This window comes from Rutidosis leptorrhynchoides, chromosome 4 (genome assembly GCF_046630445.1).
Source record: "Rutidosis leptorrhynchoides isolate AG116_Rl617_1_P2 chromosome 4, CSIRO_AGI_Rlap_v1, whole genome shotgun sequence".
Taxonomy (NCBI): domain Eukaryota; kingdom Viridiplantae; phylum Streptophyta; class Magnoliopsida; order Asterales; family Asteraceae; genus Rutidosis; species Rutidosis leptorrhynchoides.
In genome coordinates this window covers 459,290,963-459,317,971 of record NC_092336.1, presented here as the reverse complement: position 1 = coordinate 459,317,971, position 27,009 = coordinate 459,290,963, and the positions used below count along the sequence as shown (strand labels likewise).

The window sequence follows — 27,009 nt, the reverse complement described above, 5'->3', positions numbered from 1 at the left end:
ATATATATATATATATATCACACATACACATAAACTAAAAGTTTTTTTTTTTCTTATGTGGCCTTTTGTGATTAAATTGATTTAATTATTCATTATAATTTAATATATACGTATAGATATATATATATATATATATATATATATATATATATATATATATATATATATATATATATATATATATATATATATATATATATATATATATATATATATATATAGGGAAGGGATCCCTGAGAACTCCAATCTTGTGAGAACCTGAGAACTCATAGTCGAGCAAAAAAGTACGCGGCCGAAAAAAAAATTTCATGGTCGAGCAATTTTTTGGCTAGTGAAAATGTAGAACATACATGTAGAACATGCATGTAGAATAGAAAAATGTAGAATAGAAAGATGTAGAACATGTTCAAATTTTCGTTTTTTTTTTCAAATTGGACCTGATTTTCTTCTAATTATAATTTTGTAGAACATTAATAAGTTTAAATTTCTCCAAATTAGTTCTAATTTCACCATTTTTGTTCGAATTTCACACGTTCTGCATCAAAATCAACTTTTTTTTATTTAGCCCGATTTAGAGTTTAAGGTTTAGGGTTTAGGGTTTTCGGGTTTACTCCGTAAACCCTCAACCCTAAACCCTAAACCCTAAACCGTTCGTGTAAAAAACTCATTCTAAACCCTAAATCTAAACCCCTAAACCCTAAAATCTAAACCCTAAATCTAAACCCTAAAATCTAAACCCTAAATCTAAACCCTAACTTAATTTGATGAAAATTGATGTAAAACAAGTATAGAACAGCATGTTCTACATGTGTTCTACATCATGTTCTACATAAAATGTAGAACCAAGAAACAATGCATCTAAAAGACAAAAAATTAAAATTGTTCGACTAGAACAATTTTTGTTCGACCGCGTCCAAATATTTGCTCGACTACCTTAGTTCTCAGAGTTCTCATTCTAAAAATGTTCTCATTTGATCCCTCATATATATATATATATATATATATATATATATATATATATATATATATATATATATATATATGACAATTAATATCTATCTATCTATATATAGTTTCTATTAAAATTCTATAATGATGTCATTATTAGGCTATTTTATTTGTTAAAAAAATAAAAAATAAAAAAGAAAAAAATCTAAGCGGTCATTAATACAATTAATTAATAATTAATAATTAAAATAAAACCCTTTATAAGGATGGTTGATATAGACTTCTCAAACACGGAGTATTAGGGTTAACAATATCCCTCTTCAACCATTAAACTGTCCCTCTCTCTTCAATCACAATTCAAACATCACCTTCTTCTTCATCCTTTCAGGGTAGGGATATATGCCCTAAATCATACACCTTCCATGTATATATCTATATCTATACTGTTTAACTCAAATCGTTATCGCTATATGCCCTAAATCATAAGATGGAGTAATAAATATTTTTCATCGTCATCTTCTTCCCCGTCCAGCTAGGGTTTATATCAATAAAGCTTCATGAGTCTTGAATGTTCATGAATCCGTGGTAAATTATTGTTCATTGTTCATGTAAGTTCCGATAATTTGTCATTTTGTCTATAATTGATGATTATGTTAGTTTATTGTGTGCAGGGATGAATCTTTAGGGTGGCAGGGGTGGGCAGTGGCCCCTCCAAAAATTTGTTGAATTTTTTTTTTTTTTATATATAAGTCTTTGAAACGATTTTGGCTCTTCCACTAAAGTAGTTGAAGTTCCGTCCCTTATTGTGTGTAATTCTGTTCCGAATGTAAGTTTTATTTGTGTGAAATCATTTTCAAAGTTTGTGTGCTGTCTTTTGATTGAAATTATTCTTTTTATTGAATGCACTCCGATGGTATCTTTTCTGTTTCTGATTTTTTTAGGTTTATATTAATGAAAAATTAGGGCTTTTGATTATGGAGATGATTCAAGAAGCTGTTTGCAAGTAAGTTGCTAATTCTTTCTATTTCACACAATTAGTGTTATCTGAAATTATTGAATTTTGCACATTTTTGATGAATGTGCAGTTTCATTGTAATCTTCGAAATCAATTAAGGATGCTGGTGACCAAAAAATGACCGTGACTGTCGTACAAGAGGCAATACTCCCTTTCATTCTTAAAGGTTTATGTTATCTCTAGATGATGTAAAATCTGAGGAGTGTAGATAGTGGGGTTATTATGCTTATCTCATATTTCGTATGAATATGAATAGCCTGTATATGTTACAATATATTGCAAGATTAAGGGTATAATTTTTGCAGTTTATTAATGTGCATTGTAAGTGCACTAAGGGATCACCATAATAGGGAACTATTGAATGAATGTGTCCCATTAAATGCCTCTCAATGCATTTTCTTTTTCTTATCTATGTGTTTTACAGGGTATGAAGTTCCTCTCATCAGGGTATGGTCCAGTTTCAACCCTTTCTAGCCATATAGATATTAATAATGGCCTCCAAATATGGAATGAAGAATCTGAAACAAACGGTTAATGAAGAGACGTTAAATCTTCAACCAGTACCCATTCATCATGCAAGACGCTTCTCTATGGCGAACAATCACATCGGGTATAAGGTACGGTGTTTCTTCTATTTCATAATTAAGTACGGATTATCTTTTTATGTGTGTATTTTTAGTTCACCTCGTGGGCCTACATTATTCGTTTTGTTTTTATTATAACAGTCTGAGTCTAATTTGAAGGATGATGCCGTGGATGTAATCTCCAAGAACCATATGTCTTCATTTAAATGGTGCTAGGGTTCGATTATCGTTTAAAAACAACAGTCACTAACGTGGCACAGGGTGCTCGCAATGACATAAATAGTCGCAAATGATGGGTTGCAGCCGCTTATGTAACAAACTTTTGCCAACTCCTCTAACTTTATTTTAAGGTTTCATTTAATGTACTTATTATAGGAGGTTAGCCATTACTTAAATTTGTGGATCAATGGTCAAAGCCTTGGAACATACTGGACTGCTTATGCAACTGGTGATTGCAGTGGGTGTATTTTAGCAAAGGAATTGTAGCCTGCGATAGTCTTTACAACGACGACGGTATGACTTTCTAGATTTATAGCACGAGTACTGAACTTAACATACAAATATAAGGACGGCCTAAAACCTTTTTTTTTTGAATGGCAAGCATGCATCAGCGTATCATTTATTTCAACGACACTCATCATTTGCACACACACACGCGTTCGGGAGGAAACCCGAATCGCATTACAGGAACCCGATCCTTTAACCATCCCTAGGGGCAGGCGGACCGGGTTTGAATCCTGAATGGATCCGGGAGAAAAACCCCCTGGGGTCAATCTGGATATCCATATTTCAGGCAGATTAATTAATAGGATGGGCAGAGCGAGGCTCGAACCCATGACCTAACCCCCAGCCCCAACACACAAGGTGAGGGGATGCCGTTGAAGCAATGCTTCGTTGGCGGACGGCCTAAAACCTGAGTTTTAAGCTCACTTTTGTTTGCTAATTTTTAAAAAATGGGTTTTATTTTTGTAAAAAACTGGACTTCTAAGATTAATTGTTGATTAGTGCATATCAAGCGTCCTACAAAATTGAGCTCAAAACGTAAGATGCGATACTGATCAACAAATATCTAAGAGAACTGGCACATGATGAGCAACATGTGCAGAACGATGAGCTTTAGGTTTATTAGGATGAGATTATAGGCTGCATTTATCTGAACAGGTCAAGCTATCCTACTGTTGGATTTGTTTAGATAGATTCAGGGTGATGGAAAAAAAAATGAAGCTAAACGTCTATTCTTTTGTATGTTTGGAGCCTTGGCTTTCACTAACATAAAGGATGGGAAATCAGTTCCATTCAATGGCAGGAAGCTCGCTCACCCACAATAACTGAACAACTGCACTTTAGAAGCTAAAATGGTGTAAATTATGATTGTAAATAAATACTTGATCTATAATTACTAAAACTGTAGTTGATAAATGGGTCAAAAATGCCATTCAGCTATTGAGATGATTTTTATTTGTATGTATAGACTAACTTTTCAGCTGCTTCTATTTAAATGGATGGTTTGACAGGCTACATATCTATATCTTTCGCATGTGTCTTTTAGAATTTCCAGTTTGTACATACTTGACTTGATGCCCCTTAGAAGTTCATACGATCAAACTTGACTAGATTTTATTTTAATGCTTTTAATCTGTATTATGTACTTTTTAAGCTAATCGATTCTTTTGATCCTTACTCATTGTTTCTTTGTTATTTTACTGATAATATAGGTATGTACAAGCTTCGTTATATTTTTATCTTCTTTGTTTGTTGTCTTGGAGTGCGATGAGTTAAAGGTGGGATTCTTAAGGAAATCTGGATGTGGAAAGGTTACATTGACATGTCAACTATTGATACTGGAATTGTTTCCTCCAAAATCAGTAAGGTTGAAGTACATTCTTTTCTTGAATTTTATGGGAAGGCTTGAAATGTATTCTATCTTCAACATTAAAGTTTAAAATGATGATATGCACTTCCAATGCCATATCCTTATTTTAGCCGTTCCAACAACAACAAAAAGAAAAAAAGAAAAAAACATATCCTTCTTGATACTATGTGTAACCAAGTCATGTTCAGTTTAAACTGCTAATGGTAGACAATTTTGTTGTACCGTTTTTCTTACAAAAGTCTCGAATTATTCTCTTATTCATAACTTATGCATATTGTTTCAAGTGATTGAGACTTTATGAGCCTTAGTGGTAGTTCATAAATTTGATAATTACATATTTGAATCCGGATTGTTGTTCGATTCAAGGTTTGTTACATGGTTACTATGAGTATTTTATTCTTTAAAAATGCGTTTGGTTCTTTTTTGCTTAGCTTGGTTATGAGGTGCTTCAGGTTATTAATCCTTATGGAGGAATGAAATATGTTGAGGTTAACGCACAAAAAGGAAGATGGAAGCCATACAGAGGTACAATAAATTATTTAATAAAGTTTACATATGAGTTTGCTAGGTAGATTGTTACTTAATTGCTTTATTCCTACATAATAGAATCATGATCACATGAATTTGCTCGATTTTTTGCACCTACTTTATAATTTAAATTTGCAGTATCTTTTAAGCTTACTTTAATATTTTACAATAAATCAGGGTTATTTGTGCTCCATTTACTTTAGTTTGCTCCATTTACTTCAGATTTGATGTATCTTAGGGTTATTTTTGCTCTAAATAGTTTTCTATTAAAGTGAGATTCTTGAAATCGTCACTTAAGTCAATTTTAATTGCATTGTTTGAGTTTTCTTTTATCATTTTTTTCTTGAAATCATGATTTAACATACTGTATCATTCAACAAATTTTCTTTTAATATTTAATATATAAATCGATATATTGATAAACTCCCTAAATATACATAAGATATGCAATATCCATTTATTATAGATAAGCTCCCCATATAAATGAGTAATATGACTATTGACTAACAACACCCATTTATTATGTACTAGTGTTGTGGTCCGCGCGTTGCCGCGGTTTTTGGCAACCGTTGTGGGGACAAATCGTAACTATTCTCAATTTGTTGCTTCGGACTGTTGCATACAGTTAAAATAATCAACATGTAAACTAAACATTAATTCAAAACTTATTATTAAAGTAATTAAACTTATAACTAAACTTCTAACCCTACCAATCACATGTTGACACCATTTCTAGGTGGCCGCGGCTTTGTTTTTGCGTTTTTTATATGCTTTGTTGACGATTTACGATTTTGATAACATTTATAATGCATATTAGCTATCCATCTTAAGAACTTCAACAATCACACTACAAAAAAATAGAAACAAAATAAAGAATCAACTAAATAGTTTACTATATATATACAAAAATCTTGCTAAATGGTGTTAAAATAGATCAGGATGCAAATGAATGTATGCTTGACTTACCTTTCAGAATAATAGAATGCGACCCACACACCCATTCAAACCCTAAGCAAACATACAGTTAAACACAGAATCGCAATGCACAACATGGTACGTATAAAGAACAAACCCTAATGTGAAATTTCTTAGTAGATGGCAAAGAACCCTCTATAATCTGGTTTACCCCTTTTTAGGAAGCATTAGAACATAAACAAATAAGCAACTATCTTTCACTCGACAATGACACTATTAGTAAAAAATCAGTTGAACAACTACAACTGCCAAAAGAACATCAACTCATAAAAGCTAACTTCGATAACAAACATCATAACTTAAACTCAATTCTTAGTACCTTAACACAGAAAAAGACACCAAATAGAATGCATTCACCAGCTGAAACTCAATTGTATAAAGAGCTGCAACAAATTAATAACATGTAGTTACTAATAGAAAATTACAGTAACCATATAACTGGCCTGGTATGAACCATTCATATGGATATTTGCCCTTCAAAAATGCAATGAAATGCTTGTCTTTCATATGAAATATACGGGTCAATACATCAGGTCTGTCTGCAGCAGCAGTAAAAGGATAGAAACCGGAGACTCTGCACGATTACAATCTCGGAACGTCTTTGTAGCAGCAAACCAAAAGATCCATTGTAACTCAGAGAAGACTTTCTTTGACATTTTGAAGCTGCCATTAGGCTGTGGGACACTGTTGCAGCATTCATATATGATAACACAAATTGCATTCAAGTGAACTATCATAAAAACACAACACATATAACATTTTTTACTGTAATCTTATGACAATAAACAAATTGGTGTAGCATAGAGAAAAAACATTACATTCAAACAAATTTATTTGGAAAATACACTTCCAACAAAAAAAAAACTTGAAGCAAAACAATGACAAAATGACATTTAATCACACTAATCACATACTGAAATCATTCTCAAATATTCTATACTCAATACAATAACTCTTAGTACCTTTACCTGCCTAATTTACCTCCTACAGGTTTTTTAACCCAATCATACATTAAAAGATTGATATCATGTTAAAACAGGTTGTAAGCATCCGAGATACATATTGTTGACTTAAATATAGGAGGGATAGATGCTTACTCTGAACTCAATATAGTGAGGCATTTGAGCAGCACATCAAGAGCAAAATAATCCGAAGTACCAATGTCTGTTCTGTACCACATTATCAAATATCATGAATATGTTTTCCCAGCAAAAAAAATAATGGCAGCGATAAAATAGCATTATGTCAAATATCATACCAAATCCGTCAATAGATTGTATTCCATCCATGTATCGTCTTATGGTGTTTAATAAGATGCATATTAATAGTATTACATGAATGGATGAAGATTGTGCAACTAATATTTGCCGTATCTTTTTATTTAAGGTAATACACATTAGAAAATATTTTGGTGTTCAAAATCGTTAACTTCATAACATTAACTTCATTCTACAACGTTGGTCAAAAACTCCAAAAGCAAAATACCTTTGAATGAAACGGAAAAGAAACAAATAAATCGTACCACCTTAGGCGTCTTTATCAACGGACTTAAAGCGCCTGCATCTGGTCTGCAAATACCGTGAACAACTTATTTAAATCATTATTTTTTAGAAAACATATAAATATAAATACTTCAATACATATTTTTGACTAAAAAAATAGTATACCTGGAGAGCTATGACAACCTTATGATGAATTTTTTCTGGACTTTACGATGAATACATAAATGATAAAACGCAAAAACCATGGTAATAAAATTGCAGGCTCAGTTTTGTACCAATAATAACTCTAGTTGTTAAACAAACTTCTTATAACAACAGTTTTAGACAAACATGTGTACTAAAAAATCGGGCTAAGTTATGTCGGTAAGTTCTATCAACAGAACACGGTCCACCATGGCTGCAACTTATAGGTTGCCTCGCCACAACATGGCTGCACCCTGTAGGTTGCCTTGCCAATATATGGCTGCTACCTATAGGCTGCCCCGCCAATATTCAAAGTGCATGAGATGTTTATCATATCATAGCCCTTTCGTTTATATGACAAAATGAAATGGGGTTCCAAAACCCTAGGAGGTATAAATAGGTAAGTGGAAAAAGCACACAAAATGACCAAAATACCTTCAAAAAATTAAGTGAAATGATAGGTCAGTCCAAAGGGAACAGTAATTCCCACAACATCAAGTAGGCAACATTCACAATTAGTATATAGAGGAAATAATTTGGACTCAGGCATGTACAGAAGCTAATAGACAAATAATGAGTTGCCATGGCTGCAACATATGTTGCCCCGCCAAGTTGCAAACCCATTTATTATGAATGTAATGGTTAGCTCCTACATGTTCATCATCATGGTCCAAGCATCATCATGTCTGCAATTTATATCCTGCAAACATGTGTTTCAACGACAATGACTATGATCAGCCATACTCACAACACATATGTTAGATCACCAAAGCTGCAACACGTATGTTGTCGTGCCAAACATAATCCTGTCAGGAGAGAATACATATCATTTTAATATCATAGATATGCTACATAACTTACTAAAATCTCATTATTTTTTATAGGCAACAACAAAACATACAGAACACCATAGCAACAGCATAGCAACAACATAACAACAGCATAACAACATAGCAACAGTATGAAAGCGTCTACAATTCTCATCGGATAAAGTACAACACCATAGCAACAGCAGTACAGATAGCAACCCATAGTTGTTGATTTTTTTTCATCAAATAAACATCAACAATAACCTTAAATCAATTTTCATTATGTTTTAAGAATTCATTTTGAAGAGTAAAACTTAAACATCATCAGAATAGAGAGTTACCTTAATAAACCCAGGACAACAGCCATCCGAACGACAACCACGACAATCATCCCGACGGCCAAAATCAAGACCAACGATTGTCGTAAAAGGGTCAAAATCAAGTATTATAACCATTACTTAGCAAGATATAAAAATACCTAAAGCCACAAAGGAAGGTAGAAATTACCCATCGGAGGTGTTAATAACAGAGTTAAAAACCGTCACCGATAACATCGCAAAACCAAAATACGGGGGCAGAAACCACACCAACACCATGACCACCGCAAGAAATCAACCGTCGGGGACGTTAGGAGACGACCACCGAGGAGCGGCGATGACAGGCAATCGTAACCATCGCCGATGACAGCGCGTGAGAACATCAGGGAGGTAGGTGAATGAATGAAATAAAAGAAAATGGGTCGGGTAAGGGTGTGACAACCCGGAAATTTCCAATCAAATTTAAACTTTAATCTTTATATGTTTCCGACACGATAAGCAATATTTGTTAAGTTAAATTTCAAGAATTTTAAACTATGTTCATACATCCATTCAACCTCGACCAAGTTCCAACGATTCACGAACCATTAAACGAATATGATTATATATGTATATGTGTATATATATTATAACTTGAAACGTAAATAAAATATTAGATTAAATACTTTATATGATTGTATCTGTTTTAAAATGTTTATCAATGGAATTAGAAGATAAGATCAAATGATTAAATTATCAGATATATTGAATTATGATTACAAGTCTCTGTTGAAAGGCCCACGTTGATTTGAGAAATCTTTCCATTTTAACAATATTCGAAAAATGGTAAAGTGATTTATAAATAAGAACAAATTGTCAATCATTGAGAACTAGACAAAGGATAGTGGAAGATTGAATCTCATAAAGACTCGATTGATCTATTTAGTTTCAAACGTACAAAAACGTTTTCAGTTTAAAAAGAACTTTATTATTAAAACGTATATAATTTTTATAAATATCTAGAACCACTTTTGACAACTCATTACTTAACTAGTATGATAAAGATAACGATATTTATATTTTATTTTATTAAATATATATAACGATTTAAATTAATATTATATATATTTATACGCGTATTAAACGTACATAGTTTTATACTTTTACTATACTTAAACTTTACCTTTACTTTACTTTAACTTTAATAATTCACTTTAATAATTCATACTTTAATAATTCACTTTAATAATTCATACTTTAATAATTCACTTTAATAATTCATACTTTAATAATTCACTTTAATAATTCATACTTTAATAATTCACATTAATAATTCAAAAATCTATTATAAATAGAATTCAATAGGTTTCATTATTTCATAGAAACTTGAAAATATTTTTCTCTAAACTCTCTCAATCGATTTACATATATATATTTACTCCGTCTTATTTCAAGATAATATTAGTATACATAAAATATTATGACGGAGTGCTGTCCGAGTGATTTCGAAATTGTTTTTCGAGTAGGATAGGATTAAGGAAATTATGGGTTATAGCTATGGATGTGATTGAGTATGGTTCATGGGTATGCTCGTGAGGTCAATATAGTGTTTATCATTTCCGTTGCGTCTACGTACCTTTCCTGCAATATTGAATCTCAATATTGATACGTGAGTACTCATAATTTAACTTTTACATACTAATAGTGTATCCCTGACTAGTGCTCGAGTATTTAGGATTATGCATGCTTGTACTTTTGATATTGCCCTTAGACAGGTTAGGTTGAATCTTGAATTAGTTACACTTGCGGTTGAGATAAGGTATAAGATATGCATGTCCTTGGAAAGCTAGCGAAAAATTAAGAACTTTTTCTTTAGATATCGAATGGTTTCGATGAACGGATTAGAAGTTATAATCAATTGAATTTTCGATATTTTTATTAAAAATGATTATTATTATCGTCGTTTTTATCGTCGTTCTAGTTTTATCTTATTATTATGATTATTATTATATTTATCAATAAAAGTGATTTATCATTAAAAATTGTTATTTTTTTTATTATTACTATCGTTATTATCGTTAAAGTTATAATTAGTATTATTATTATTATCCAATTATTATTATTATTATTATTATTATTATTATTATTATTATTATTATTATTATTAGTATTATTATTATTATTATCATTATTAATATATATATATATCATTATTTAAAAATGGTTATTGTTATTGTTATTATTATTATTACTATATTATCATTAAGATAATTATTAGTATTATCGTTAATAATGTTATAGTAACTATCATTATTAATATTAGTGTAATTAAAACAAATATTTGTAACACCTAATTATTTTGATTACTATTATTATCATTATTATGAAAACGATATAAAAGACGATTAAAAGCTATTAAACGAAATGATTAGGAAATAATGAGTAAGAGTATCATGATGAAATTAAAATATTATAAGATATTAATTTAGATAAAATTATCGTTCTTATTATTTTTATCATTACTATTATTATTAAAAGTATCGTTAGTATTAAAATTATCATTTTAACAAAAATTATCATTTTAATAGAAATGTCATTGTTACTATAAAATATCATTATTATTTTAAATAGAATTATTATTTTAAAGATAATATTAAAAATTATCGTAAATATTAAAGTTATCATAATTAGAATTATCGTTTTATCATAATGTCATCTTAGTAATTATAAATATTGATATTTTTATAATAATAATTATTATTACAAAATAATACAACTTTTACTTACTATCATTATACATATTATTTGATTAAATAAATATGTAATACAAACATATTTTACTACGTGTAATAACTTACTTTAATAATACCTATCATATTATCTTTATGATATTAAATGAACCCTATAAATTTTATTACTTAATATATATAAAAGTATATTTTATTATATAAATTTAATATAAAATTTTATTTATTAATAAATAAATTATATTATTTACTCTAATAAATCTTTTAAAAATATTTAAAAATATAAAATGACGATATTTAAACTATATATTAATCATGTATAGATTTTTGGAAATTATTTTGAGTCAAATTTACTTTTGTTGACTTTTGCATATTAGTCTCGAGCATTAGGATTGTGGTACACTATGACTTGACCTAATTTGTTAGACAAATATTGACCAACACATAAATATATATAATTAATTTAGGTTCGTGAATCCGAGGCCAACCTTGCACTTGTTCAATGACGTTATATGTACTTTTACTACGAAATACAGTATGGTGAGTTTCATTTGCCTTTTTACCCTTTATATTTTTGGGACTGAGAATACATGCGCTTTTATAAATGTTTGACGAAATAGACACAAGTAATTGAAACTACATTCTATGGTTGAATTATCGAAATCGAATATGCCCCTTTTTATTAAAGTCTGGTAATCTAAGAATTAGGGAACAGACACCCTAATTGACGCGAATCCTAAAGATAGATCTATTGGGCCTAACAAACCCCATCCAAAGTATCGGATGCTTTAGTACTTCGAAATTTATATCATGTCCGAAGGAGGATCCCGGAATGATAGGGGATATTCTTATATGTATCTAGTTAATGTCGGTTACCAGGTGTTCACCATATGAATGATTATTTTTGTCTCTATGCATGGGACGTATATTTATGAGAACTGAAAATGAAATTCTTGTGGTCTATTAAAATGATGGAAATAAATGATTATGATAAACTAATGAACTCACCAACCTTTTGGTTGACACTTTAAAGCATGTTTATTCTCAGGTGTTAAAGAAATCTTCCGCTGTGCATTTGCTCATTTTAAAGATATTACTTGAAGTCTTTCATAGCATATTTCGAAGAACGTTGCATTCAAGTTATTGAGTTCATCAAAGATTATTATTAAATCAATTTATAGTTGGATAGTGGATATTATGAAATGGTATGCATGCCTGTCAATTTTCGATGTAAAGAAAGTTTGTCTTTTAAAAACGAATGCAATGTTTGTAAAATGTATCATATAGAGGTCAAATACCTCGCAATGTAATCAACTATTGTGAATCGTTTATAATGTATATGAACGGGTCCTTTCAGTTGGTATCAGAGCGGTGGTCTTAGTGAACCAGGTCTGCATTAGTGTGTCTAACTGATAAGTCGATAGGATGCATTAGTGAGTCTGGACTTCGACCGTGTCTGCATGTCAAAAGTTTTGCTTATCATTTTGTGTCGAAAATTAACTACTTATCATCCTCAGGAAATTACCTGCTTATCATTTTTAGTCTAAGACACGTCTTGCTGCATTGATTGCATAAATAGTGTATAGACAAAAATTCATATCTTAGCATATCTGCTAAATCATATCTTATCGTATCTGTTACTTTAAACTTTGCCTGACATATCCCGCAAAGTCCTCCGTAATCTATGAAATCTTTTTATATATATATATATATATACATATATATTCTATGTAATTAGAATACCATCCGTTAGCCAAAATCATTTCATATCGAAAAGAAAAAAAATCCTTTATCCAATCATACGAAATGGAATTCGTCATCAGTTCAACTCACTCAGATTCCGAAATGGAATCCCATTCAAGCTCCGAAAGCAGTGTGATCGGAATAGACCAACCAATCAGTCATCACCTATTCTGGATGAATTGGGGATGGGTTCGTAGCCTCCTCAATCATTGGAGACAAGAAGAAGGTGATCCCTTCCATCCACCACATTGCCCTCTTGACGAAGAACCTGAAGCACTTACCGGCGAACCTGTCCGAAACACCATTTTCTCGCTCATTTCCAGAGTATCTCGTCACGATTATATATTACATCAAATTTTAGATTTTATTTATCCGCTCGTCCGAACTGACAATCACCCCGGTGTAATAGAAGAAGTCAACGAGCTTCGCGCTCGGGTAGTGGCTTTGGAGAATATGGTGCAGAGATTACAAACACCAGCAGCAGCATCAGCAGCATAACCAGTACCACCATCATCAACGCCAACAGTACCATTACCACCTCCAACCACAACTGCGTCGTAAACCTCAACTTCACAATCTGTCCCACGAGCATCAACGTCATACGCACCATAGATACCAAGGAGTACCAACAACAATAACTGACAAAGTATTAATTCATAACTTCATTGGAGAAACATTTCGCGGCGATTATGTAATCTCTAAAGTCTTAGATATTATATAATCTAGCCCTAACCATAAATCAGTTAAGCGAATCAAAATGATAGAAGGAAAGTAGAAACCCTGACAAAAATGGTGTGTGATTAACAAGCTAAACTTGCTTTTCCAACAACATCAATAGTACCGTCAGCGTTACCAGCATCGTCAGTACAGTCAACATCCGAATCAACAACACCGATAACATCACAAACTCCGTCAGTTCAAGAATCACTGTGGACATCATTACGAATCAATAACGTGTATATTGTATCAACGAGTTATGAAGAATTAACTCATTCCCTCTGAAGAAATTATATGTATATTATATATATATATATATATATATATATATATATATATATATATATATATATATATATATATATATATATATATATATATATATTTTGAAATAAATCTTTCCGTGCTAAGCTATTGTGTGTGAATCTTAACTACTCGGTTAATTCATATTACAAATATGCAATAATGTACGTCCTTCGGCCGCAACTTAACCAGCGTTAACTACAATCTCTGTCGTAATTCAACAAATTCCAATTCATAATAAATCAAGTATATATTTGATTTTACACTTTCATCATCGATGTACCCGAAACTTTTCAGATAACATCATTCGTACTTTGCGAAATTCACAAGAATTCCACGAACCGAACATCATACATCAACAAATAACGAAGTATTGATTCATAATTTCAATGTCATTAAAGAAATACTGCGTAAAAGTTATGTACTTTTTAAAGCCTTTAGGGATTATTCAATTCTAGTTTCAATCGTAAATCAAATGAGTTTAATTTAACATTAACTCATTAAATCCATGTTACATCTGAAGAAAATATACACATATATATTTTCATAAAGACTGTAATAAAATTCTTTTGTACAAAATATTAATTGTGAAATTTTTTTTAACGGGTAGGTAATACCCGAGAGATATATAAATTCACAATTAATATGTTACATTCTTCGAATCTGATTCAGCAAATCATCCATTATACTCCCTACTTTCACAACAATATACATTCTTTTATAGAAATCAAAACAACCATACTCATTCAAAATTTAATTACATATTCTGATTTTGAAATCTCAAAATTCAACTTGAGATATGACCAAAATCATCACTCTTAGATCCTTACATCTTTCACAAGCTATATTTTGTCTTCAAAACTGTGTTAGAACATCAAATGTATGTTAACGATTACAATCTGTGTTCAAACCCTTCGAAAATTTCTGAAGACACTTCGAATGATGAGCAATCGAGATGATGATCCAACCACATGTTACCCACAGTTATGTACCCGAAAAACTCTTGAAACCAAAGTAAAAGTTTAAACAATGTATCCGCGTCAGATTCTTTGGCATTTATTAGCAAAAATAACTTTGCGACTCCTATTCAAAGTAGCCAGTTTTGTCACAGCTCCAGCAAGTCAACTTCAACTTTTCAGTCAGACTAACCTTATTATAACCTTGAGATATACACCTTCGTTACCAGGGAACCTTTTACATTCCACCACATTATTAGCAGATGTACCAACAACTTCATTACCCTTTGACTTTAGCCTCTCCAAAAAGTCATTATAATTATTCATTGAAACCCCATTATTTACTCATTCGCATCTTGTAATGAGAATTGCCATACGAATCATTGGGAATTAGCAATCAATATTTTGAAATCTCGCAGGATGTCTACGCCAACAGTTATATGTGTATATATAACGTCTATCTTCTGGACTTTATTTGAATGTGAAGTTTCTGAAAAATACTCCGAACTACGAATTGGTTCTCCGAAAATAGAAAAAAAAAATACTGATGAAGCAGCAAAAACTATAAACGACTTTAAACGGTAAAAGCTGGATGATAATGATGAAGTGTGTTGGCAAAGCGCAGAAAAAGAGAAGTTTTGGAACTGGAAAATGGATTGAGCAAAGTAGGAAGGAGGCTGTGGACAAATTACAAAGACTGAACCTGACTTCAAAGGATCCAAATGATTCAGTACCTGCTGAAGTCATTAACGAATACCTTGATTCTAACTCTAAACCCCTGCGGACAATATTCTTCATCATCCTCTGATATTAGAAATTCTAAAATATCATCATATCTTTCATTATAAATATCCTCCATATTTCTGAAGATATTTTCTTAATTTTTCTTATTTGAAATCATTTACCTCTTCGTGCTATTTGTATTACATCATAAAAGAAACTATTTTAGTTTCAAAATTCTGAAACATTCAAGTTTAAAATAGGAATATTTTGAAGTAATGTTGGGAACTGAAGCATGAATTAGTATAATATAATGACACTTGATCAATGTGATTATATTACAGTAAGTCATGCTGAGTTTCTAAATGGAACGTGATGATTCACAGATCATAACATCATCATGTGCCATGTTATACGACTCTTGTATTCTATTTAACCTCTAAAATATCAAGAAAATATTTCTTGATGATTCGGCCTTTTCCAAGGTATTCTAGTAATTTGACAATTCAAGATCGTGCCATCACAATTTCCTTCCTAGAACATTAACAATGTTCATTCCGAAATTCATATCTGTGAATTCTGGACCATTACAAGCGGTGCTTAATCGCAAGAAGAAGAAACGAAATGACAAAACTCCGAAATAGAAATTGGGGTATAAATTGCAGCAAATAAAAGAGAGCATTAACTGTGAATGATAATGATTATAGAAGACAGAAGCAGATACTTTGAAATATAAGGGAACATATAAATCCCAACGACAAACCAGAAATTATAAACCATATATATCGATGCATATAGCAATATAAAGACACGGGAGAACTAGAAACACTATAAACCCAAGAGTATAGTAGAAGTAAATAGATTCTTCCGGCGGTAGATGAAAAAGAAGAATGACCGATATGAAAGTTAGAAGTATATCGAGAATCAGAACTGGATGGAGCATATTGATGAATACTTTAAAATATGAGTTGAGGGGGAAAGAATAGAAGGTGATGAAACATGACTAGGAACTTAGAAATCAACAGATTTAACTCACACAATGGCGGAATAAGTGAATCAAACCCTCTAGTGAATAGGTTACGTTTTTTTTTTTTTTTTGATTAATTTAGTCAAAACACAATTAAATCAAATGTGATTAGATCAACACCTAGAGCTATTATTCACCACCTGAGTGATTTGGACTGAGAGAGAATCGGAGGAGCTCACTAGATCTGAGTGTGTGTAACAAATGAGAGGCTTAACCTAAAATGAAGAACATAAGACTTTATATACCCCTGCTGTTGACTCACCCATACGATTCATTCATCACACGTACGAGTTGGCTTCATCAGCCGTAAGGGTGATCACTCACTCGTGTCTTCTCATTTAGGTTGTAATTGTGACTTAGCTGAGCATCAACCGTGCGTATGAGCCTGTCAGCCGTACTAGTGAGGCTTCACTCGTACGTCTGACTAAGTCTAACATAGTCAAACATCTAAATCTCGTTCCTGCAGTTCCTGTAACCACATACAAACATGGATAGGATAATAACGATCAATCATGGAGGCCTGTAAACTGTTGTACATGCAATGGACGCAGGTAGATGTCTAGGAACTTGCATAAAATGCATCAACAGAAGGTGTGAGTTGTAAGGAAACGAAGGAGGTGAATTTATAAGAAAATCTCTGACAGAACAATTAAAATGGACAATCGCATTTAAAGCGGATCCTAATTCCCTTGATTACCGGAGAGTCAAATCTTATTAAGAAGATTTTCTTCAAATCCCTTGAAATCTGGGAATCAATCATATCTACGTCAAATGATAAGATGAATCTACACTTACTCATTTCACTCTTCTATGTTAGCTTCATTCGTACTCTTCATATAAATGGATTGTTTATCCAAATTATTCGCTGATGATAAAACTCTAATTTTCAGCCCGTATGCATCATGAAAACATACTTATTATCATTCACGACCTTTCCACTCAAATTTCGAGACGAAATTTCTTTAACGGGTAGGTACCGTGACAACCCGGAAATTTCCAATCAAATTTAAACTTTAATCTTTATATGTTTCCGACACGATAAGCAATATTTGTTAAGTTAAATTTCAAGAATTTTAAACTATGTTCATACATCCATTCAACCTCGACCAAGTTCCAACGATTCACGAACCATTAAACGAATATGATTATATATGTATATGTGTATATATATTATAACTTGAAACGTAAATAAAATATTAGATTAAATACTTTATATGATTGTATCTGTTTTAAAATGTTTATCAATGGAATTAGAAGATAAGATCAAATGATTAAATTATCAGATATATTGAATTATGATTACAAGTCTCTGTTGAAAGGCCCACGTTGATTTGAGAAATCTTTCCATTTTAACAATATTCGAAAAATGGTAAAGTGATTTATAAATAAGAACAAATTGTCAATCATTGAGAACTAAACAAAGGATAGTGGAAGATTGAATCTCATAAAGACTCGATTGATCTATTTAGTTTCAAACGTACAAAAACGTTTTCAGTTTAAAAAGAACTTTATTATTAAAACGTATATAACTTTTATAAATATCTAGAACCACTTTTGACAACTCATTACTTAACTAGTATGATAAATATAACGATATTTATATTTTATTTTATTAAATATATATAACGATTTAAATTAATATTATATATATTTATACGCGTATTAAACGTACATAGTTTTATACTTTTACTATACTTAAACTTTACCTTTACTTTATTTTTACTTTACTTTAACTTTAATAATTCACTTTAATAATTCATACTTTAATAATTCACTTTAATAATTTATACTTTAATAATTCACTTTAATAATTCATACTTTAATAATTCACTTTAATAATTCATACTTTAATAATTCACATTAATAATTCAAAAATCTATTATAAATAGAATTCAATAGGTTTCATTATTTCATAGAAACTTGAAAATATTTTTCTCTAAACTCTCTCAATCGATTTACATATATATATTTACTCCGTATTATTTCAAGATAATATTAGTATACATAAAATATTACGACGGAGTGCTGTCCGAGTGATTTCGAAATTGTTTTTCTAGTAGGATAGGATTAAGGAAATTATGGGTTATAGCTATGGAGGTGATTGAGTATGGTTCATGGGTATGCTCGTGAGGTCAATATAGTGTTTATCATTTCCGTTGCGTCTACGTACCTTTCCTGCAATATTGAATCTCAATATTGATACGTGAGTACTCATAATTTAACTTTTACATACTAATAGTGTATCCCTGACTAGTGCTCGAGTATTTAGGATTATGCATGCTTGTACTTTTGATATTGCCCTTAGACAAGGTTGAATCTTGAATTAGTTACACTTGCGGTTGAGATAAGGTATAAGATATGCATGTCCTTGGAAAGCTAGCGAAAAATTAAGAACTTTTCCTTTAGATATCGAATGGTTTCGATGAACGGATTAGAAGTTATAATCAATTGAATTTTCGATATTTTTATTAAAAATGATTATTATTATCGTCGTTTTTATCGTCGTTCTAGTTTTATCTTATTATTATGATTATTATTATCTTTATCAATAAAAGTGATTTATCATTAAAAATTGTTATTTTTTTTTATTATTACTATCGTTATTATCGTTAAAGTTATAATTAGTATTATTATTATTATCCAATTATTATTATTATTATTATTATTATTCGTATTATTATTATTATTATCATTATTAATATATATATATCATTATTTAAAAATGGTTATTGTTATTGTTATTATTATTATTACTATATTATCATTAAGATAATTATTAGTATTATCGTTAATAATGTTATAGTAACTATCATTATTAATATTAGTGTAATTAAAACAAATATTTGTAACACCTAATTATTTTGATTACTATTATTATCATTATTATGAACACGATATAAAAGACGATTAAAAGCTATTAAACGAAATGATTAGGAAATAATGAGTAAGAGTATCATGATGAAATTAAAATATTTTAAGATATTGATTTAGATAAAATTATCGTTCTTATTATTTTTATCATTACTATTATTATTAAAAGTATCGTTAGTATTAAAATTATCATTTTAACAAAAATTATCATTTTAATAGAAATGTCATTGTTACTATAAAATATCATTATTAATATTATTATTATTTTAAATAGAATTATTATTTTAAAGATAATATTAAAAATTATCGTAAATATTAAAGTTATCATAATTAGAATTATCGTTTTATCATAATGTCATCTTAGTAATTATAAATATTGATATTTTTATAATAATAATTATTATTACAAAATAATACAACTTTTACTTACTATCATTATACATATTATTTGATTAAATAAATATGTAATACAAACATATTTTACTACGTGTAATAACTTACTTTAATAATACCTATCATATTATCTTTATGATATTAAATGAACCCTATAAATTTTATTACTTAATATATATAAAAGTATATTTTATTATATAAATTTAATATAAAATTTTATTTATTAATAAATAAATTATATTATTTACTCTAATAAATCTTTTAAAAATATTTAAAAATATAAAATGACGATATTTAAACTATATATTAATCATGTATAGATTTTTGAAAATTATTTTGAGTCAAATTTACTTTTGTTGACTTTTGCATATTAGTCTCGAGCATTAGGATTGTGGTACACTATGACTTGACCTAATTTGTTAGACAAATATTGACCAACACATAAATATATATAATTAATTTAGGTTCGTGAATCCGAGGCCAACCTTGCACTTGTTCAATGACGTTATATGTATTTTTACTACGAAATACAGTATGGTGAGTTTCATTTGCCTTTTTACCCTTTATATTTTTGGGACTGAGAATACATGCGCTTTTATAAATGTTTGACGAAATAGACACAAGTAATTGAAACTACATTCTATGGTTGAATTATCGAAATCGAATATGCCCCTTTTTATTAAAGTCTGGTAATCTAAGAATTAGGGAACAGACACCCTAATTGACGCGAATCCTAAAGATAGATCTATTGGGCCTAACAAACCCCATCCAAAGTACCGGATGCTTTAGTACTTCGAAATTTATATCATGTCCGAAGGAGGATCCCGGAATGATAGGGGATATTCTTATATGTATCTAGTTAATGTCGGTTACCAGGTGTTCACCATATGAATGATTATTTTTGTCTCTATGCATGGGACGTATATTTATGAGAACTGAAAATGAAATTCTTGTGGTCTATTAAAATGATGGAAATAAATGATTATGATAACTAATGAACTCACCAACCTTTTGGTTGACACTTTAAAGCATGTTTATTCTCAGGTGTTAAAGAAATCTTCCGCTGTGCATTTGCTCATTTTAAAGATATTACTTGAAGTCTTTCATAGCATATTTCGAAGAATGTTGCATTCGAGTTATTGAGTTCATCAAATATTATTATTAAATCAATTTATAGTTGGATAGTGGATATTATGAAATGGTATGCACGCCTGTCAATTTTCGATGTAAAGAAAGTTTGTCTTTTAAAAACGAATGCAATGTTTGTAAAATGTATCATATAGAGGTCAAATACCTCGCAATGTAATCAACTATTGTGAATCGTTTATAATGTATATGAATGGGTCCTTTCAAAGGGGAGGTTCTGGGTACTATTTTTAGTTACTGTTAACGCACCATATTTACCAATCAAATTTTGACACCAATTAGGACAATTTATATATACCAGTGTTTGACATTTTATCAGCTACTGGATACAGCAGGTTGATCTATTTGGTATCAGATTACTGTCAATGAAGTCAACAAAAATTACATTGTTTCTGATTCCTATTGATATATACTGACAGAACTCATTAATTAAAAGAAGCAGATAAATTATTATGTAAATTATAGCGTATATTTAGTAGTATGAACAGGTGATGTACATATGGTTTCCAAATAATGTCGATTGGGGGGAAAAAGTAACAACAATTAGATTAATTAAGTACAAACAGTATATAAATGCTTGAAGGTCAATAAATTTTATGGTCAACGTGGTCTTTCATCGCGTTGCCAATTTTTGTATTACCCCCAATTGTTACAAACCTAGGAGGTAGCATGTAATTGCAAATTTAATTAAAAAAAAAAAACCTGGAAGAAAAAGTAACAACAATTAGATTAATTAAGTACAAACAGTCTATAAATGCTTGAAGGCCAATAAATTTTATGGTCAACGTGGTCTTTCATCGCGTTGCCAATTTTTGTATTACCCCCAATTGTTACAAACCTAGGCACAAGCATGTAATTGCAAATTTAATTAAAAAAAAAAAACTGGAAGAAGAAGTTACCTCTGATGTAACAAAAGGCAGTCGGAATCGTCACAAACGGAAGCAGATGTTCGATGAGTCAATTGGTAGACCGAGAAATGGAAAGCATTTTTTTTTTTTTTTTTTGAGATAGGTTCGGTGGACAGAGACGACCAAATAAGAGGGTTTATAAGAAAATGGGTCGGGTAGGAGATGGATTTGGGCAATAATAGAGGTTACTGTTAACGTGAGGTAAGGGCCAATCAGATGTTGACACCATTTACGGTAATTTATATATATATAAATGCATGCGTATTCATAGGATGAAAATAATTAGTATGGAGTAATTGTGTTTCAAAATCATATGAGAAATATGAAAAGAGATATTTTCGGAGAAAGACCGAATGAGTGACTGAGATTTTGTAGATACAAAATAACACTTTTATTTTATTTTTCAATTCTAATTTTGAAGGCTCAATAAGTCCGTAAAATATTTACAAATACGCAAGGATAACTATTATAATATTATTAATTATACATGACGACTCCGTCGAGTACCATTATTTTACTGAAATGACTAATAACTTTTCTAAAATTAAACTCGCGGGTTACATTGTTATTCAAAAAATAATTGTATATAATAATTCTGAAATATTATAACTTATACTTTACTAATATTACGTTCCATGACAAATTTTCATTGTACTCTAGATATTACGTAGTATATACAATTTATATATTAAAAAGATATTAATTGTGAGAAAAAAAATTGTAGACATTAAGTTCTAACACCATTGAAAACCACTTTTAAAATTTGTCAACACCATGGGCTCTTAAACTTAAATAGAATTTTTAAAATTCGTAAACACCAGGGGCTCTTAAAAGTAGAAAGTTGACTGCTTTTGTGAAACTCAATGGTGTAAATAACTTCTACTCTAGAGATTTTGTTTTAATTATCACCTGTACTAATTGATATACCCAGGGTTTGAATTTGCATTTATGTTGTTAAACTATAACTCATAAGTTTCTTTTTGTTGATTAGTAGTTGATAAGTACATTTTTGGATTGGCTTATAATATGGTTTTTACTGATTTTTTTTTAAGTAAAGGGTTTTATCCGGTAAATATTATTTATATAATAATAAAATACAAATAAGAATAACGACCACAAGCACACCAAGTGGAATCACAAACAACCAAAACAAAAACAAGCTAGAACCTAAACTTCAACTAGAGGACTAGCAAAGCCAAAAATAGGAATGACACAACTAGATTATGACATGAAAGCAATAAGGTCTTCAAGTTATAATCATCCCGATTTCATTCCAAATGGGGCCGTTACTTTAGAATAATTCTTCTCTACCATAAACATTGCAGTTTCCCCTTCATCAGATTCTATATCGCTCGGTTCATCCACGAGAGCACCAAACGAGCTATGAACCTTCACTTGTTTATCCTTACTTGTTCCCTCTTTCGATTTTCTTTTATTCTCATCCACCTTCGGACGATAAATCAACTTTTGTTTTGGTTTGCCAACACCAAAACCCCCTTTGTTCCCCTTTTTATGATCAATGGTTGCAATACCTTTAACTTTCTTCTTTAGTACATCTTGAAAACCATTTGCATCTTTCTTTGAATTATCCAATGTAAACCCCTTATTGCCTGGTTGATTGTCTTTTACAACCTCACACACCACATTTGGACAATGAATATCCTGATGCCCAAAGACCTTGCAACATGAACAACGGGGAGGTTTCCAATCGTACTCAATTCACACTTCATCAATGGTTACACCATTACCATCAATACTAGGAGTAGCCACTTTTAAGGATTCCTTCAAATCAGTTTCTGAAGAAACTTCACTCATCGCTCTAGCAAAATTAGGGCGGCCCCACGACTCAAGGCACATCGTACTTGTGTACGCATCTAACGTCATAGGCCTACCAATTTTTGATGCAATTACACTTAGACCAACATCTGTAAATCCCATTAAGGGAACCTCATAAAGTCGAACCCAAACAAGAACTTTCATTAAATCTTCTTTTGTCAAAGAAACATTAGGGGTCCATCTATTCAAAATAATAGGTATTGTCCTTATCATCCAAGGACCTTCTTGAAGTACCCTCATCATACCTTTCCCAAATGAAAACTTGAAGAAGAAGAACCCTTTCGAATTCATCATCGTTTTTTCTAACCCGTACTTCTTCCAAACATTAAAAACATAGTTTAACGATACAGGAGGTTGCACCACTTTATTATTCTTCTCAACAGGACCTTGATTTTTAGATCCAGATGTTGATAATCCTCACTAACTTGATTACTAGTAGCAGGTAAATTCAGTTGCACATCATCTTCCTCGTCAGTTGATTCAGCCACACTATGCACACTTATTTTATCCTCCAAGTTACAATAGCCATATTTGGATTTAACATAGTTTCATCACCCGTATGAATAGGTGATTCAACAGCTGCCGTATTCTTCTCATCAGAATCGTCTGGGGATTGCACATTATTTGATTTCGAGTTAGGGTTTGATTGTTGATCGCCAGAATCAATAGAGAGATCACCCCCTCCTTCGTATCGATAGAAAAAGAGCAATCGACTTCAACCCTTCTATTCCTTGAAAACCCTAGTCGATGAAGAAGGAATTTTCTTTGATTCGTCTTTTTTGATGCCTCCTGAAGACTTCTTAGTGAGGAAAGATCACGTAGAACACAACCACATAGATGAATTGAGTGTTTAAGTTAATCGTCTTTTTTGAGCTTTTCTACTTAATTTTGCTATGTGATTATAAGTTAAAATCAGAAAACAAGTCTTTTGAAGTTTGGGCTACAAATGAGGGTGAAGCTTCTAATTTGTGTAACATAATCTAGTTACAGTTGAGATTTTTGATGTTTTTTTAAGTGATCTCAAACACCTCTTGAAGCACAAGTTCCAGTTCTTTGTTTTAAAAGCTTATAACTAAAAAGATCAGAACTTTTTCATGCCCCAATTATATTAAATTTGAAGTAAAAGACTAATAAAATGTTCATATTTGACTCTTAACTGTCAAACTGGACTTAAGAAGTGGGACTATAAGTAGTATGAATTACATACATACATTGCAAGTAATCTCAAAAGGTTTAGTTGATGGATAAGCATATTGTTTCTCATTTTGAGAGATTCAATTCAATATTTTTGATGCGTTTTTAAGCGATTGAGCATGATTCATTCAAAAGTTATATAACTTTGAAAGCCTTTGTGAATTCTGCTTACTTCCATATATCTCAACATTTTGCCTACTTTGCACTTGTGCAGATGTTATATGGTTTCCGGATAAATATGATAGTCGAGAAATAAGAATCGAGAGGTGAAAAAAGTCGCGGTTTTCTCCATTTGCTCGATTGGAATGAAAAGTATCGTAACAAGTTGCTCAGTATTCTTATATTCGTAAAAACTGGCATTTTTGGTATGCTTCTACCATATTCAACTTCGATCGATCTTCTGTTTTGTTAACTTTCAATCTAAATTCTTACATAACTACCGAAGCAGTAGAAAAGCTACAATATTAACATGCCAAAAATTCGGTATGAATCACGACACATCTTTTTATTTCATCCGACTTGGGATGCAAAAAGTCAGAGAAATTTGTTTTATTTTACAGCTGAAATCACTTGTTTGACCATTAAAGTCAAAGTCAAATTTGGGTACGAGCACTCAGCTAGAAATCTGCTTCTGAGGCAATTTACAGTTTGTACATAGTTTTTTATTAGTTTACTTTCTCTAGTTTGTGATATTATACTGAAATTTTTTACATATATTGATACAACCTCAATTATTTTTCACCAATTGTAACTAAATAATTTTTTTTGAAAAAGACTAAGATATTAATAAAAAAATGTTTACGGGTCAAGTCAACCCACCCTGGTAACACCCGTTTCGACACGAACTCAAAAAAACTCTTGTTATGTGTACAGGTTAGTGAAAAATTTACAGCAAGGAGTTTGATTCATAGAAATCGTGCATTGTCACTAATCGATGCAGATAAATATCTTAAATCCCGGTGTGGTTACTAGGCTTATTGGTTTGGTTTCGCTCCCGAATTCAAATCTTTCCATCACAAATTCAACCCGATTTCTTGACCAGTTACAAAGCTACCCGAATTCCAATATAAATATAACTACCAAACCGACTAAAAATAAAACAGAGAGTCATTGAGAAATATAAAAATGAAATTCTACCTCCAAAATCTGCTAGACCAATTTCTATAACTCAGCACAAACTTTTATCTCCGATCAGTGGCGATTCCGGGATTCAAACTCAACGGGGTCAAGAAAATTTTTTCAGTACTAAATATATTTTAATGTTATTTTAGTGATTGTTTACTTTGAAAAAATTACAAGGTTGGAAAATATATTGGGTCCAAGTAGTTAAATATAGTGGTGTCCAATACATTTTAAATGAAAAACTATAAATTCGAAAACAATATGGGGTCTTCCGGTTAAATTTAGTGGTGTCTTATACAATTTACATGGTATTTTTTACTGATAATTTTTAAACTAACGGTGTCCCGTGACCCCACGGAACACTATGTAGACTCGCCACTTCCACTGATCAAAACTCCGAATTGGTTAAATCACGGGATTATACTGCTCGTGTAGTAGATAGAAAACAGTTCTCGAAGGCCAATGGAATCAAATGCTGCTAGGAATCTTAAAGGACAATCGACGAACAAAAGTTGGGATGGTTGTTTAGAACATAAACCGTTATTAGAACCTGGTTTGAATCCGTTTTGCTAGCAGTTCGGCCCAAGGTTAACGTTAAATGACAACAAGGTTT

At 30.8% G+C, this 27,009-nt stretch overlaps 1 long non-coding RNA gene across 3 annotated transcripts; it reads left to right on the top strand.

Moving 5' to 3' along the window:
- Positions 1–1,672: 1,672 nt before the first annotated feature.
- Positions 1,673–25,666, top strand: LOC139844437 (uncharacterized). 3 transcript variants are annotated; one of them, XR_011757959.1, is made up of 6 exons: positions 1,673–1,774; positions 1,890–1,951; positions 2,034–2,104; positions 2,388–2,580; positions 2,689–4,945; positions 25,489–25,666. It is a non-coding gene; the product is annotated as an uncharacterized lncRNA (long non-coding RNA). The 3 variants fall into 3 exon arrangements; XR_011757957.1 differs by having other exon boundaries at positions 2,388–4,945; XR_011757958.1 differs by having other exon boundaries at positions 2,034–2,129; positions 2,388–4,945.
- Positions 25,667–27,009: the final 1,343 nt, after the last annotated feature.